General features: G+C 47.8%; 1 pseudogene; it reads left to right on the top strand.

Moving 5' to 3' along the window:
• Positions 1-371: 371 nt before the first annotated feature.
• Positions 372-2,361, top strand: LOC125547638 (annotated as a pseudogene).
• Positions 2,362-13,997: the final 11,636 nt, after the last annotated feature.

The following is a 13,997-nucleotide window of genomic DNA, read 5'->3' as shown; positions in this document are numbered from 1 at the left end:
GTTGGCGTTGTTTTGCTCTACTGCATCCGAGGCGGCGGTGCGTTCGTGTAGCTGCTGCGAGGAGGAGATAAAGAAGAGGGACGACATCGTCTACTACAGCTTCCCAACTTTCAACAATAGTGGAGGCGCTGGCTTGGCGTTTCAAAAGGATGCAACCACAAGTGGGGGAAACCTCCAGCTGACTCCAAACAGCAGAAGCATCACCGAGGACCTCCTGAACAACAGGACCGGATCTGTTCTCCTCATGTCTCCGGTCACGCTGTGGCGCGTCGACTCCCAGGGCGTGAGGCACGACGCCTCCTTCAACACCTCCTTCCACATGAACATGTACAGGGTAAACACAAGTATAAGTGGCGAGGGCTTTGCTTTTGTCATCGCCTCCTCCCTCGATGGCCCTCCGCCAGGAAGCCCTCGGCCTCACAAACACCACCTTCAAGTCTACCTCCAGCAGCTTCGTCGCCATCGAGTTCGACACAACCAAGCAGTCGTACGACCCCGACGACAACCACGTCGGCCTCAACATCGGCAGCATGGTCTCCGACCCCGCCGTGCCGCTCTCCTCGGTCCCTCCTGGCAACCTTACGCTCGCGCCAGTCAATACGAAAGTAGATAATTCACACACAGTGTGGATCGTCTACAACGGCGTGGGACACCACATATGGGTATACATAGCTCCATGGGGCCAGGAGCAACCAGAGCGCGCCGTCCTTGACGCGCCGCTCAACATCAGCAGCCATCTCCCACAGAGAGCCTACATTGGTTTCTCGGCATCGACGGGACAGGACACCTACGAGCTGCATGCTATCCACAGCTGGAACTTGACGCTTGACAAGCTCCCCGGTGACGACCGTCACGGCGGCCAATGGAAGGTGATACTCCCCGCAGTCCTTGGTACGGTGTCTGTAACTGCCGCCATGATCGCCGCCGCGGCCTTCTACTTCCAGTCGAGGTATAAGGCCCTCAAGATGGAGCTGAAGCTGTCCGAGGCTCTCCGGCGGCTTCCTGGGACGCCCAGGGAGTTCAAGTACGCCACCGTGAGGAAGGCCACCAACAACTTCGACCAGGCAAGGAAGCTAGGCGCAGGAGGCTTTGGTGCCGTGTACAGGGGAACACTACGCTCTACGGTGCCAGGGACGACCAAGTCACGCGTCGACATCGATGTGGCAGTGAAGAAGTTCACGCGTAATGATGACCGCTGCTACGACGACTTCCTGGCTGAGGTTCATGTCATCAACCGTCTGCGTCACCGAAACATCGTGCCGCTAGTAGGTACCGAAGTTCCTCGCCAACCACTCAATCATTATTTGCCATGTATATTTTTGTGTTTTTTTCTTACCACGATTATTTCAGGTTGGTGTTATCAGAAAGGTGAACTCCTGCTCATCTACGAGTACATGCCAAATGGAAGCCTGGACCAGCACTTGTTTCGCGCACGCGAAACCCCGCAGCAGCCCGACACCCTCCTAGGATGAAACACCCGCTACGACATCATCATGGATGTCGCCGCAGGGCTCCACTACGTCCACCACGAGCATGAGCACATGGTGCTCCACCGTGACATCAAGGCGAGCAATATCATGCTCGACTCTTCCTTCCGTGGCCGCCTCGGTGACTTCGGCCTAGCCCGCATCATCACTTGCTTGAACAAGAACTCCTACACGGATATCGGTGTTGCAGGGACTTGGGGCTTCATAGCGCCGGAGTACTCGATGAGCCGCAAGGCCACACGCAAGACCGACATTTACGCGCTTGGGGTGCTGATCCTTGAGGTTGTCACCGGAAAGCGGGCACTCAATGGCTACCATGAGTCCTTCCAACTGCTGACCGACTGGGTCTGGACAGCTCACCGGGAGGGGAGACTGCTCGAAGCTGTGGACGACGAGGTGGTTGGAGAGTTTGACGATGATGATGCTAGTCGCTTGCTGCTTCTTGGATTGGCGTGCACCAATCCCAACCCATCGGACCGCCCAAGCATGGCAGAGGTGGTGCAAATCATTGCTAAATCCACGTCCTTGCCGGACGTGCCACTGGAGAAACCAACCTTCGTGTGGCCGCCAGAAGGCGGCTGGATCCCCTTGGAATTTGATGAACCAACGATGATCACAAGCACACAATGGGAGGATGGCTCGTCGGTGAGCAGCGGTGATGCCCTGGGGGCGACAACAACCTAGCGACCCATTGCCATCGCCTTCATTTCGTATGTGTTAAAGATTATGTTGCTATTTCCTTAAAGAAAAGAGTGTGTATATGAGAGCGGCGTTTCGGTGCCCGGGTGCATCTGCACCCGGTCAAAAAATTCATAAAAAATTTAAAAAAATTCAAAAAATTCCAAAAAAAAATTAGGGTGGTAGACAATTTGATGCGTGAGGTACGCTCTAATTTTCAAAATATTTGGACTTCTGTGCAGCTCTTAGCAAAAAAGACAAATCGAGATAGTTCCTAAAAGATCTTAATACCTGCAACAGAGAGTGATTCGTATAGATGCTTTTTTTTTAGAAAAGGAGGATGACCCCCGGCCTCTGCATCTGGGCGATGCATACGGCCACTTTATTAATTATACTCACAAGACCTTACAAATTAATACAATAGCAAGACTAAAGCCACCGTCTAAGCAACAACTGTCGCTACACCTATTCAAATGATGTAGGGGCGCTGATAACCTGGGCCTAATACCAAACAGACATCGCAGCCAAACCTAAACATCTAAGACCTGAGGTCCCAACCAGGACGCCTGCCTGGTATGGGGCACCTAACAGTCCGGCGCGCTTCTCAACCAGGACGCCTGCCGGGTATGAGGCCGCCGCAGCCACCTGCCACGAGTCCATCTTTAGAGCTGTACTGTTGCATCTACCATGCCAGATTTCTCTGCCATCGACATCACCACGACGCCAGACAGTGTCGTCCTCCTGCGCGAGTCCATCCTCCCACATCGAACTCCGAATCTGCACTGCGCCACGCCATCAAGATCCGTCGCCATCAATGTATGGATGAAGCACCGCTCCACCAAAGAAACCGTCCGCTGGTCCCGCGAAGCAAGGCGCGGCACCAAGTAGAAGGCCGAAGCGCACCGCCACCACGCCACCAGCAGCCCCGCCACCAAGAGCTGTTCCCAGCCGCCGCCTTCAAGAAGGAGCACGACACCAGGGTGCCGTCGACGCCCAGACCAGGGGAACAAAAGCTTTCGCCATAGCTCGAGGAGGAGGCGGAAGGGAGAGGATCCACCCCAAAGCCTTCAGGAAGGGAATCGGCGCCAAAGGCGTCGACTTTGGGGAGGTTGCCGCGCCAGCCAGGGGTTTCCCCCGGAACCTCACCCGCACGCCAGATCCGCCAGGCCGGCCATAGGGGACGGCGAATCCGCCGCCAAGGACCGGCACCAGCACGGATCGGGACAGATCGAAGCAGGGGCGGATCTTCTACATGGAGCCATGACAGATTGCGAGGAGCCGCCACTGCGCCAGCGTCCGCAGCCCCCACGCCGCCCGCGTGGCCGTGGAAGGCTGCCCACCAGAGCCCGCCGGCACAGCCCGCCGGCTGCACCGCGCCCATCGGCCGGGGCCGCCGCCCCGGGGAGCAGGAGGCGCCAGATCACCCCTGCAAAACGGATCTGGACAGGAACCCCAGATCCGCCGCCACCGGAAGCTACGGCCGGCCACCCACGCTGCCCACGCAGCCGTGGTTGCCCAGCCCCGCCAAGAACCCCTGGGGCCGCCGCCCCAGCATCCGGACTCCGCCGCCCCGCATGGCGCCCAGGGGCACCGCTGCGCGCCAGCCAGAGGCCCCCTTGAGGAGAAAAGGAGGCGAGCCCGCCACCGCCGTCCGCCGGACGAGCTTCGCTCGCCGGCTTCCTCCAGCGGCGGCGGGGGAAGCAAGTGGATGGGGGTCGGGGGCGGCGGCGGCTAGGTTCGCCTGAGCCGCCCCCCTAGAGGCAGCGCGAGCGAAACGTCTGAAGATCGGGAGGCCCGGTTGGCAGCGAAGCAAAAGTTAGCACATGCTGCCCTTCTTAAGCACCCCGCCAAGCGACGGGCTAAATAAGACCCAGGATTTTTATGAAGCACCGATGTATATACATATGCACCTTCTTTGTAAGGTCCTAATCGTTTGTACTTCCTCCGGTTCTTTTTAGTCTGCATATAAGTTTTGTTCAAAGTCAAAGTATCTCTACTGACCAACCTTATGAAAAAAAAAGTATTAACATTCACAATGCCAAATAATTATGGTTAGATTCATCATGAAATATAGTTTCATAGTACATATATTTTGTGTTGTAAATCTCGATATTTTTTAATATAAATTTGGTCAAACTTTGCTAAGTTTGACTTGACACAAATCTAATATGTGGAGTAAAAAGGACCAGAGGGAGTATGACATCTTCTTAACTTGTAAATTATAATTAAAAGATGTGTCACTTTCAAAGTTGTGGGATTGTTATCAAACGCGTTTATAACTTGTCATTGGGTTAACTTAATAATTGCTACTCCCCCGTCCCATAGTGTAAGATGTTTTTTCATACTAGTGTAGTGTCAAAAAACGTCTTATATTATGAGACGGAGGGAGTAGTTTCCTAGAAACGATTTAAGGGATAGTTAAACCAACACAACGCAATCAAAGCTTAATGGCTGGAGCTGAAGAAATAGATTGTATTTTCTTTAGAAACCGGAGAAGAGACCGGCCGGCCGGAGTGGAGACTTCATTACTCATCAGCAAGATATTAAGACGACCAAAGGTCACGTCCTAATTAGGTCAGCTGATGTGCTCGGATTGGCTGAGGTACTACGATGAAAAATGGGTGCAAGGAAGTTTCCTCGAAGTTGCTCTAGGTGGAGCAGAGTTCTCGAAACAGGCTGACGCTCTGCTTTATAGATAAACCAACAAACAAAGTACACAACGTTTGGATATTGCATGACAAAGAAACTTTGCAGCCTCAGATATCTGCATTCGGAATTTAACATCAACAGTATATACGCGTCGAGTTTGTGTGCTTCTCCCTACCTTCTGCGGAGGCTTCATATGTTGTGCCTGTTTTCGAGAGTTCCTAAGTGGATTGCAGAGCTCCGTAACCTCTTTGACCTTGATCTTACAGTTGAGGTGTCGGAGGATGATATTGTAATTCTTGCACAGTTGCAGTCTCTTAACTACCTCAAATTGCACATCGAAGGAACTCTTGAAACAGAAGAGAAGGTGGTCATCTACGGAATAGAATTCTGCGCTCTCAAGAATTTCAAGCTGTCCTGCATCAGGATATCACAACTGACTTTTGAGGCAGGGGCTATGCCCAGTCTCGAAAAGCACCTATGGGCATCGAGCACCTATTAGGCCTCAAGGAGATCCTTGTAACTATTGGGGAATATGGTGCCGATAAATCCAGTACAAGGGCTGCAGTGTCAGCGTTATGGAAGGCCATTGATATGTGCTCAAATCGTCCTACAGCTTTCGTGTGTTGACGATTCGCTGCTCCTTGGGCGCCTCCCTGATGGCTTCAGGTGGAGGAAGTTGGGCCAGAGACATATCCTTGACGCCAAGTACCCAAGGTTAGCAAAGGCTTCATCTAAACTCACATTTTCTTTCCTTGCTTCCTTCACTACGATGTGTAAAACTCGCATAGTTCTGTATCTCGGTTTGTTAGTGTTGCTTCCTTCCATTTTTAGTTATTTCACTACGATGTATTCCCTCCGTCCCAAAATAAGTGACTCAACTTTGTACTAAGGAGTAGTATATAATTGTTTCGAAGTTCACCACCTGTACCTGAAAGCTTACTTCGGGGCTGAACATATTCAGTTAATTTCCAGTACAGCAATGTGACGGAGTCACTACAGGAAAAAACTTTAAAGCCGTGCACCCAAAGAACTCGGCTTATGTCGATATAAACTCGGTTTATATATAAGCCGAGTCAAACTCCCGGCTTATATGACACGGTTTACACTTGATCGGCTTATACGCTATAAGCCAAGTGCCAGTGGGAAAACACTCGGTTTACGTATAAGCCGTGTGTTTATACGAGGCTCTCGGCTTACTAAAGTAACATGACGGCAGCCGGGAGATAACGGCCATGTGTCACCGTCAGTATAAACCGAGTGCCCTCGAGCGCTACACGGTTTAAATATAAACCGAGTGCCTAACTGAGCCGCACGGTTTAAATATAAACCGAGTGCCTGCATGAGCCACACGGTTTATATATAAACCAAATGCCCACGAGCGCTACACGGTTTAAATATAAACCGAGTGCCTAAGCGAGCCACACGGTTTAAATATAAACCTAGTGTCTGCACGAGCTGCACGGTTTAAATATAAGTCGGGTGCCTTTATACATGGCTTATAGGACATCCGCTGTTAAACATATCCTATAAGCCGGGTGCCTGCATCTGGAACGCTCGGCTTATACAGCTCCCCGTGGCATAATATGCCTATAAGCCGGGTGCCATGTCCCTGGGACACTCGGTTTATATGCCAAATAGCATTTTTTTTCCTGCATGCTTCAGCGAGCAGCAGCAAGATGGCTTATATATCCAGCAATATATTGATTGATCCAGCAAGCAAAATGACCAACAATATATATCCAGAATATATTGATCCAGTAAGCAAAATGACCAACAATATATATCCAACAATATATTGATCCAGCAAGCAAAATGACCAACAATATATATCCAGCAATATATAGATCCAGCAAGCAATATATATCCAACGAAAGTCCACACATGCGTACATATGCAATAATAGTTCGCAAACAAAAGGACCATAAGTTCCAAGTCCACACATGCGTACATATCCAACAAGGTTCACAAACAAAAGCACAAGTTCCAAGTTCACACAAAGCTTGAAGCTCAAAGACGCAATGAGCTCCATTGTAGCATGTATGCCCACCGTCAACGGCATTCACGATGCAAACCTATAAGTCCAAAAGTAGGGCAAGAAATCCCAAATTAGATCACCAGGAAGCGAACCTTTAAAATGAATATTTATATTAGAACAAAGAAAATAACATAAAACAGACCTGATAAATAAGCCACTCGATGCAAGGGTGAAAAATAAAAAGGAAAAATATGCAACAAACATGTCTCAATAATGATCCGCGATCAAGTAATTTTAGAGATGTCATTTTGAAGAGAATATCTTAAGTAGAGCACTGCATGTATTTCTCATACTACGTGAAAAGAAAAGGCCATACTATGCAAACTACATATGGGCATATTTTTAGAAGGAAACTTTCTCAGGTTCGAGCAGACATAATTTCATTTTGTTCTTAAGACGACATATGGATATATTTTAGAAGTAAACTTTCTCAGGTTCGACCAGTCATAATTTCATTTTGTTCTTAAGACGACTTCCATTCCAACAAAAAAATTGGCGACAAAAGAGACCTTGTTTTGGTTCTAAAATACACACAGAAATATCAAGTATATAGCAGCTGAAGTGCTCCTTACCTCCTCCCAGTAGCTATTCAGAAATACATCGGCGGCGATTGCAGCTTCCAGTATCACAAGCAAGAATACAAAGATCACGTGCTACATACATGGCAGGTTAAGGCAAAATAGTCCATATCACCAAGACACAGTACATCTAAGGTCACAGAGCTCCAAGAACATAACTGGGACTTAAGGTTTCAGCAAACTATTATTAGGAGTCAACAGTTCCAGTTCAAAACTTAACTGCTAGAGACATGACCCTCTTTTTGAAATATCATTTATATTTTTGAAATGGATATATCTGGAAAGGCTTTGGTCTTTATGTGACAACACAAAAGGCTTTGAGGAATTTTGTTAAACCAGTAGCAGCTGCCATGTAAGCACACTTAAATAGGCTAACGCAACTCCTAGTATCAGACGCTTCCAAGGATACACAAGACAGGCAGGGGCTGTTTGCAGTTTCAGCGGCGATGTGGCCCAAGCAGGTCAGCAAGCACATGATGATTCCCAGGCTGAGAAGAGTGTAGATAAACCTGCATAAAATTGATCTCTTAATCAAAATAGCCATCCCATATTACATACAGTATATTCATAAGAAATTCCTAGAATACTCTTGGCATAGCAAAGAGGCATGAATTCTCTAGTTTCTCAGACCCAACATAAAAAACATGGTAGTAGTATAAATCATCCGGTGCGTAGCGCCGCGTCGACATCTTAACAGCGAAGCGAGAGGAAGATGCTGATCACCACAAATATTTTTACCCCAGCCATAAGTTTTGTTCGACCTACACCATTTGGATTGGATAAACTTATTAAGTATATATATTGTGTTTGTCTTGTACAGGCCCAAGCCCATAGTCTAGAGTGAGGCCCAGGCCCATGTAACCTTGTATATATCTCTCTCCTCCTCAATACAGAAAACTGTTCGGTCATTCTCTTTTCCTCACGTTTTCTAACATGGTATCAGACCAGGACCAAACCCTAGTCCCTCTTCCAGCCGCCACCCATGAAATCGCTGTTGGTGAGGTGATTCAGGCGGATCTGTCTGGTGAGGAGACATCCACATCGCTGCCCCATCCCATCTTCGTCATCAACCTGTAGGAGCTGCTCTCCAGCAGCTCCTCTGTGTGTCCTCACAGCTACTCTGTGAGAATACTTCCCCTGCTCTCCAGCAGTCATCTCCAGCAAGCTCTTGGTGCCTTCCCTGCTGTACAGCAAGCTCCAGGTGTTCCCCTTCTATCCAGCAAGATCCAACAAGCTCCACCTTCTATCCAGTGAGATCCAGATCCAGCTTCTGTTTGTGGCTGTCTGCTGCTCTTCTCTTGTTGCTGCCTGCGGCTGCTATCAGATTGGGTGTTTCCAGCTGCTGACCGCTCACCACTATGGCAAGAAATGATTTCGGATTTGGTTCTTTGATCATAGATATCAAGCTTGATGGTTCAAACTACAGGGAATGGGCATTTTCTGCCCGGACTGTCTTGGGGACAGCTGGTTTTGTTTCTCATCTGACAGATGATCCACCTAGTCCAAATGATGATGCAGCAAGGAAGTCTTGGCAAAAGATCGATGATCGTGTGATGGGAGTTTTAATTCTGGGTGTTGAACCCTCACTCCGAATGAGTCTTGAGCATCACACTTCAGCTAAAGAGATATGAAAGTACTTTGAGCAGCGCTACCTTCAGCCCAGCAGTGCACTTCATTTCTCCTTGTTGCAGAATTTACACAACACTCGGCAGCCAGAAGACATGTCCATAGAAGAGTACTATGGTGTTTTCACTCGCATCACTGGGCAGTTAGGTTCCATGGTTCCAAAGGATAATTCTGGTTGTGAGTCATGTGCAGCAAAGGAAAAGTATGACCATCAGACTCTCATGTTTCAGTTTGTCTCAAGCCAGACTTTGAGAACATTCACACTCAATTGCTTGGTCGTACGACTCCTCCCACCTTGACAGAGGCACTTGCTAGCTTGATCGCTGAGGAGACTCGTCTCTGTTCTCTTGGGGCTACTTCTGCGCAGACTCTACACACTAGTGTTATGGCTTTTCCTCAGCGGCCAGGTGCCTCCAAGGCCACACCTTCAACTGTCGTCTGCTCGTTCTGCAAGAAGGCAGGACACCACAGAGATGGTTGTTTCAAGCTTAATCCAGAGCTGTTAGCTGAGTTTCAGGCTAGACGGGCCCTCAATCAGCAGCGTCGTGCACCCCAGGCTCCTTATCAGCAGCAAGCGAGGGGTGCTTCTACATCTGTTCTCTCTCAGCCCGCTGTTGCTACATGTCGACGCAGCACGACTCGCAGAGGAAGTGCGGGTGCCCCATGTTGCACTGGGGGAAAACCAAACAATGTATAACAAGGATTACGGAGGATTCGGTTGTTCGATCTGACAATGTAACCAAACAAAGTAAAACGAAGGGCATTTACCTGGAAAATCGGAGGCCTCAGGGGCTGAGAGCAACCACGGCAGTCTAAGAACTCCATGAAACCCTGCTTCTCTACCTAGCTTCACTCTCTCTTGGTGTACTGTAGTTGGAGCAGGACATAGCTGCAATGCCCGGTATATATACACAAAAATATATGGCCCGCGTGCAAGATAATAATGGGGGGAATGGTACCGAGGAGCCAAGGCGGAGGAAGCTGTTTCGCTTTCACACCGGAGAAAACACTGGGTACACTGTGCCCCGCCATTGACTGCATGAATGTACGTGTTTTTCTTTTCCGAGAGCATACCATTTATGTATTCGGTGACATGCAATTTACTCTTTTTTCTTTTCTTCAGTTTGTGCCAGCGTATAGAGTTGCTGAATGGAGGACACTTTTATTGCTTTGACCCATTTTTTTTTGCGGGGGTGAAAGGGATCTGTATTACTCAAGAGCCAAGAAGGTCCTCCCTACAGAAGCTAGGGATATTGTTCGGGCCGGAGCGGAGCCAGACCACAGTACGGTCTTCCGTTCTCTCAAAGTTAGCCAACACATGGCTTACATTATTCTGCTCTCGAGAAACATGAACAAAACAACACTCCCTTTCACTCATAAGACGCTTCACCTCTGAAACCACCATGGCGTACTGAGAGCGGTCTTGGCTTGTGGCATTGATCAGCTGCACTGCCTGCAGACTATCGCTCTCGATGATGAATGGCAGCTTGGTCCATTGGAGGGATAATGCTACGCCCTCCATGCACCCAGCCAGCTCAGCATGCAGTGGGTCCGGGCATGACCATAGTGAGCGACACGCAGAGAAGACGATGGCCCCTTCCTAGTCGCGGAGCACCATTCCCGTCCCGGCCCTTCCGTCCTCATGGGAGAAGGAACCGTCCACGTCCAGCTTCGTCCAGTTGGCGGGCGGGGGACTCCATTTGCGAGTTGTTCGTGTCACCTCTCTCACATGCGATATAGGTTGTTCTGCACCTTCCTGCTGGATGGTCATCTTCCCTTTGTCCCAGTCACGCTGCGAATACTGCTGGATCCCGAGCAGTGAGGTCAAATAGCTCTGCAAAAAGCGACGAGATACCTCCACAGGCGGTGCCGGTTTGTCATAAGTGATCTCATTATGCACATGCCAACATCTCCACAACAGCATAATCAGGCGCATCCGGTCCCCTTCATTGCATTCTGCAATAAGGTTCGGGAGCCACTCCGGACCGGTGTTACGGGCTGACTCGATGTCCGGTATACTCCACACCTCCACCATAGTTCTCCACAAATGCACAGCCCGTGGGCACCTACAAAACACATGAAAAATGTCCTCACGCTCGAGACCACATAAAGGGCATATAAATTTGACCTGAGTTTAACACTATTTGACCTGAGTTTATTTTTTTTCTGTATCTAACCTTTTTCAAGATGCAGGTAACCACGGCATCTTGCTTGCGCGGGTGTCGCCACAATCTCCGGCGTCTGACTCTGACCCATCTCAGCTTGCGTTTTGGCACGGTATGCATGCAGGCTTGTTCCAATTATACTAGCGAATGCATGCATGCAACCCTGCCCGGCGAGCACCAGAGGTTGCTGCTAGCCAGGTAGAGTTGCATGAAGTCGATAATATAATCGGAACAATCCTACATGCATACCAAGGTGCTAAGGCGCCAAGCTTCATGGCGTCCAACACTAATTTCCGTTTGAAATGGGCCAGGGCCAGGCGTCTCCCATGCAAGCAAGACGCCGTGGTTAGTGGCATCTTGAAAAAGGTCAGATACAGAAAGAAATTCAAACTCGGGTTAAATCAGAATATACATCTCATTTAATGGGTCAAAACATTAAAAAAATCTAGGCTGGATGTGTCGAATAATTGCATACTTCACTATATTCCAAATTATAATTTTTGAATATTTTGATATGGATTACATACATACTAAAATGAGTAAAACAGGTCTATATACATCTCATTTAAAAAAAGTTGGAACATTTTATAATTATAAATGGTGGGAGTAAATGTCTGTACTAGACGTGCAAGCGTGCAACGTACACCATCTTGGTCCACAGGCAGCAAAGAAAATACTATAGCTTTGTAAGAAGTGAAAAGAATATTGGAGAGCCTATTATAGAAGTTGTTTGACTCAATTAACCCTATATCACTTCTTTAGGCATATATGTCTTTTTTGGTTGTGATCGGGCATGTGAAAACTTATGAATACTTGCTTCTTTTTGGTTGTGATCGGGCGGTGTGATTTGGCAGACACTATAGATCGGACTTTATTTGAATTTGAACCCTACTGACGGACATATACATAGCATTGAATGGCCACTTCTCGCATCGTGTCCACGGACGGATGCCAGAGCAAACTTGCGGGTCAACGTTGGAGATGCCCTAACATGACTTTTATACAGTGGCCCTCAGCTCTCGATAAGAGTCTAAAGAAGGATTAAGTTAGATTAGGCCAGGTAAAATAATTTTGTGTTAGTTTTGAATTTGCACGTGTTGCTTGTGATTTTTAATCTGATATGGATGGAAAATGTTCACGCATTTCATATAAAATCTTGACATGGTTAGTAATGTAGATAAGCAATGTTGGATCGCTCAGGGTCAAACGCCAATAGGGTTGTCTAAATAATTTAGTCTGTCAAAATAGTCACAAGCTTGAAGGAAGATTTTACACTTACTACTACAGACCTAAACGCCAGAAAATTGTGTTTGTATGCGTTAAACAGCTGTCCTAAAAGAGATCCAGAACCCCTGAAGCCTACAACTAGTGCGGAGATCAAAGACAAATTTAAGATCTTACTAAAAAGAACCGGAGATCCTATGACAATGATAGCTTGGTGATCAAGGAGAATTCTAAGAGCATCTACAATCGGACCCCTCAAATGTCCAATCGAACAGCCTGACCACTGTCCAGACAGAAGAGAGAAGAAAAAAAGCCACCCAACCGGACCCCACTTTGTCCCCATATACCTGGGCTGTCTGCAAATCCAAATCCCCATATCCTAGGTATATATGGGGAGGATATGAGGATGTCCGGGCATGTTAAGGTAGTCCTCCACGTAGAATTTAGCCCACCCCGGATCATCTTTTCTCTTTCTTAATTCTTTCCTTTCCCTCCCTCTCTCTCCATGGCATCAACCACATGCATTTGACCAAACAATTCAGGAACAAAATGTGCCTGCGGGTGTTTGAGGACTCAATTTTGGTGTTTGTGACTGTAGATGCTTTTATTTGGATGGCATGAACGGTAGGAGTATCTAGCGCACATTTTTTTCCATGAAAAATGCAAATATTTTATGAAAAATAAATAATGGATGTGCATTTCTCCTTTGTGCCAGCTGATTTACAAATTTGGAGCATAAGTTAATTTGGTTTGGAGGTGGATGGCAGTTGACTAGAAGAGCGGTAAACTGCTAACCGGTAAACAACTGACTGCCAATTTCATACATCCCTAGGGTTACTTTGCAAAAAATAAATTAGATGATAAAACACCAGAACCACATGCAAGATGGGGATATATAGCTAGGTTGTCCAAATTTTAACAATAGCGCATACATTGTCAACAACAAAAAAACAATAGCCCATACAATAATTGATCATATGTTATGCCTGATTTTTTTTTTGCGCAGTAGGATCAGTGGCCCGGAGGAAGGGTTAGTCGTCCATTTTGACATAGGTGCCAGAGCATCAAGGAGGCCACCGGAGTACCCATGGAAGCGGACAATTAATCTCTTTTTTTACTTGTGCATATCAAAAGGAAATTAAAAAGCGTGTGTCAAGATTTGAACCCGCGACGCGCTATTGAGGAAAGGCTGGCGTTGCCACTAGACCACGACCACTAACATTGAAATAGAAGTGATGGCCTGTATTTAACTATACTCTGAGCGTTTGAATTCAAAATTTTCAAAACTTTCGAGATTTTTTGCCCGGCATGAGTGTTTCTCGACGGGGGGCGATAAACGTGGTAACCGGGCGAGATAGCGAAATTTCGTTCGGTTACCAAAACAGTGGTCCTGTATGGGTTCGAAGGTGCGCCCGTTACCAAGTAAAGTAAGCGTTCTTGCCTCAAAAAGAAGTAGAGTAAGTGTTCCCATGAGGAAACAGCCACCAAACTCGCCCACGTGCCCTTTCATGCCGGTGAGGTATTCATCCAGCTCCAGAGAGATCTACAAATTTAT

Source organism: Triticum urartu, chromosome 3, assembly GCF_003073215.2.
Source record: "Triticum urartu cultivar G1812 chromosome 3, Tu2.1, whole genome shotgun sequence".
Lineage (NCBI taxonomy): Eukaryota > Viridiplantae > Streptophyta > Magnoliopsida > Poales > Poaceae > Triticum > Triticum urartu.
Note: the sequence above shows the minus strand (reverse complement) of the source record. Positions and strands in the feature narration are given on the sequence as shown.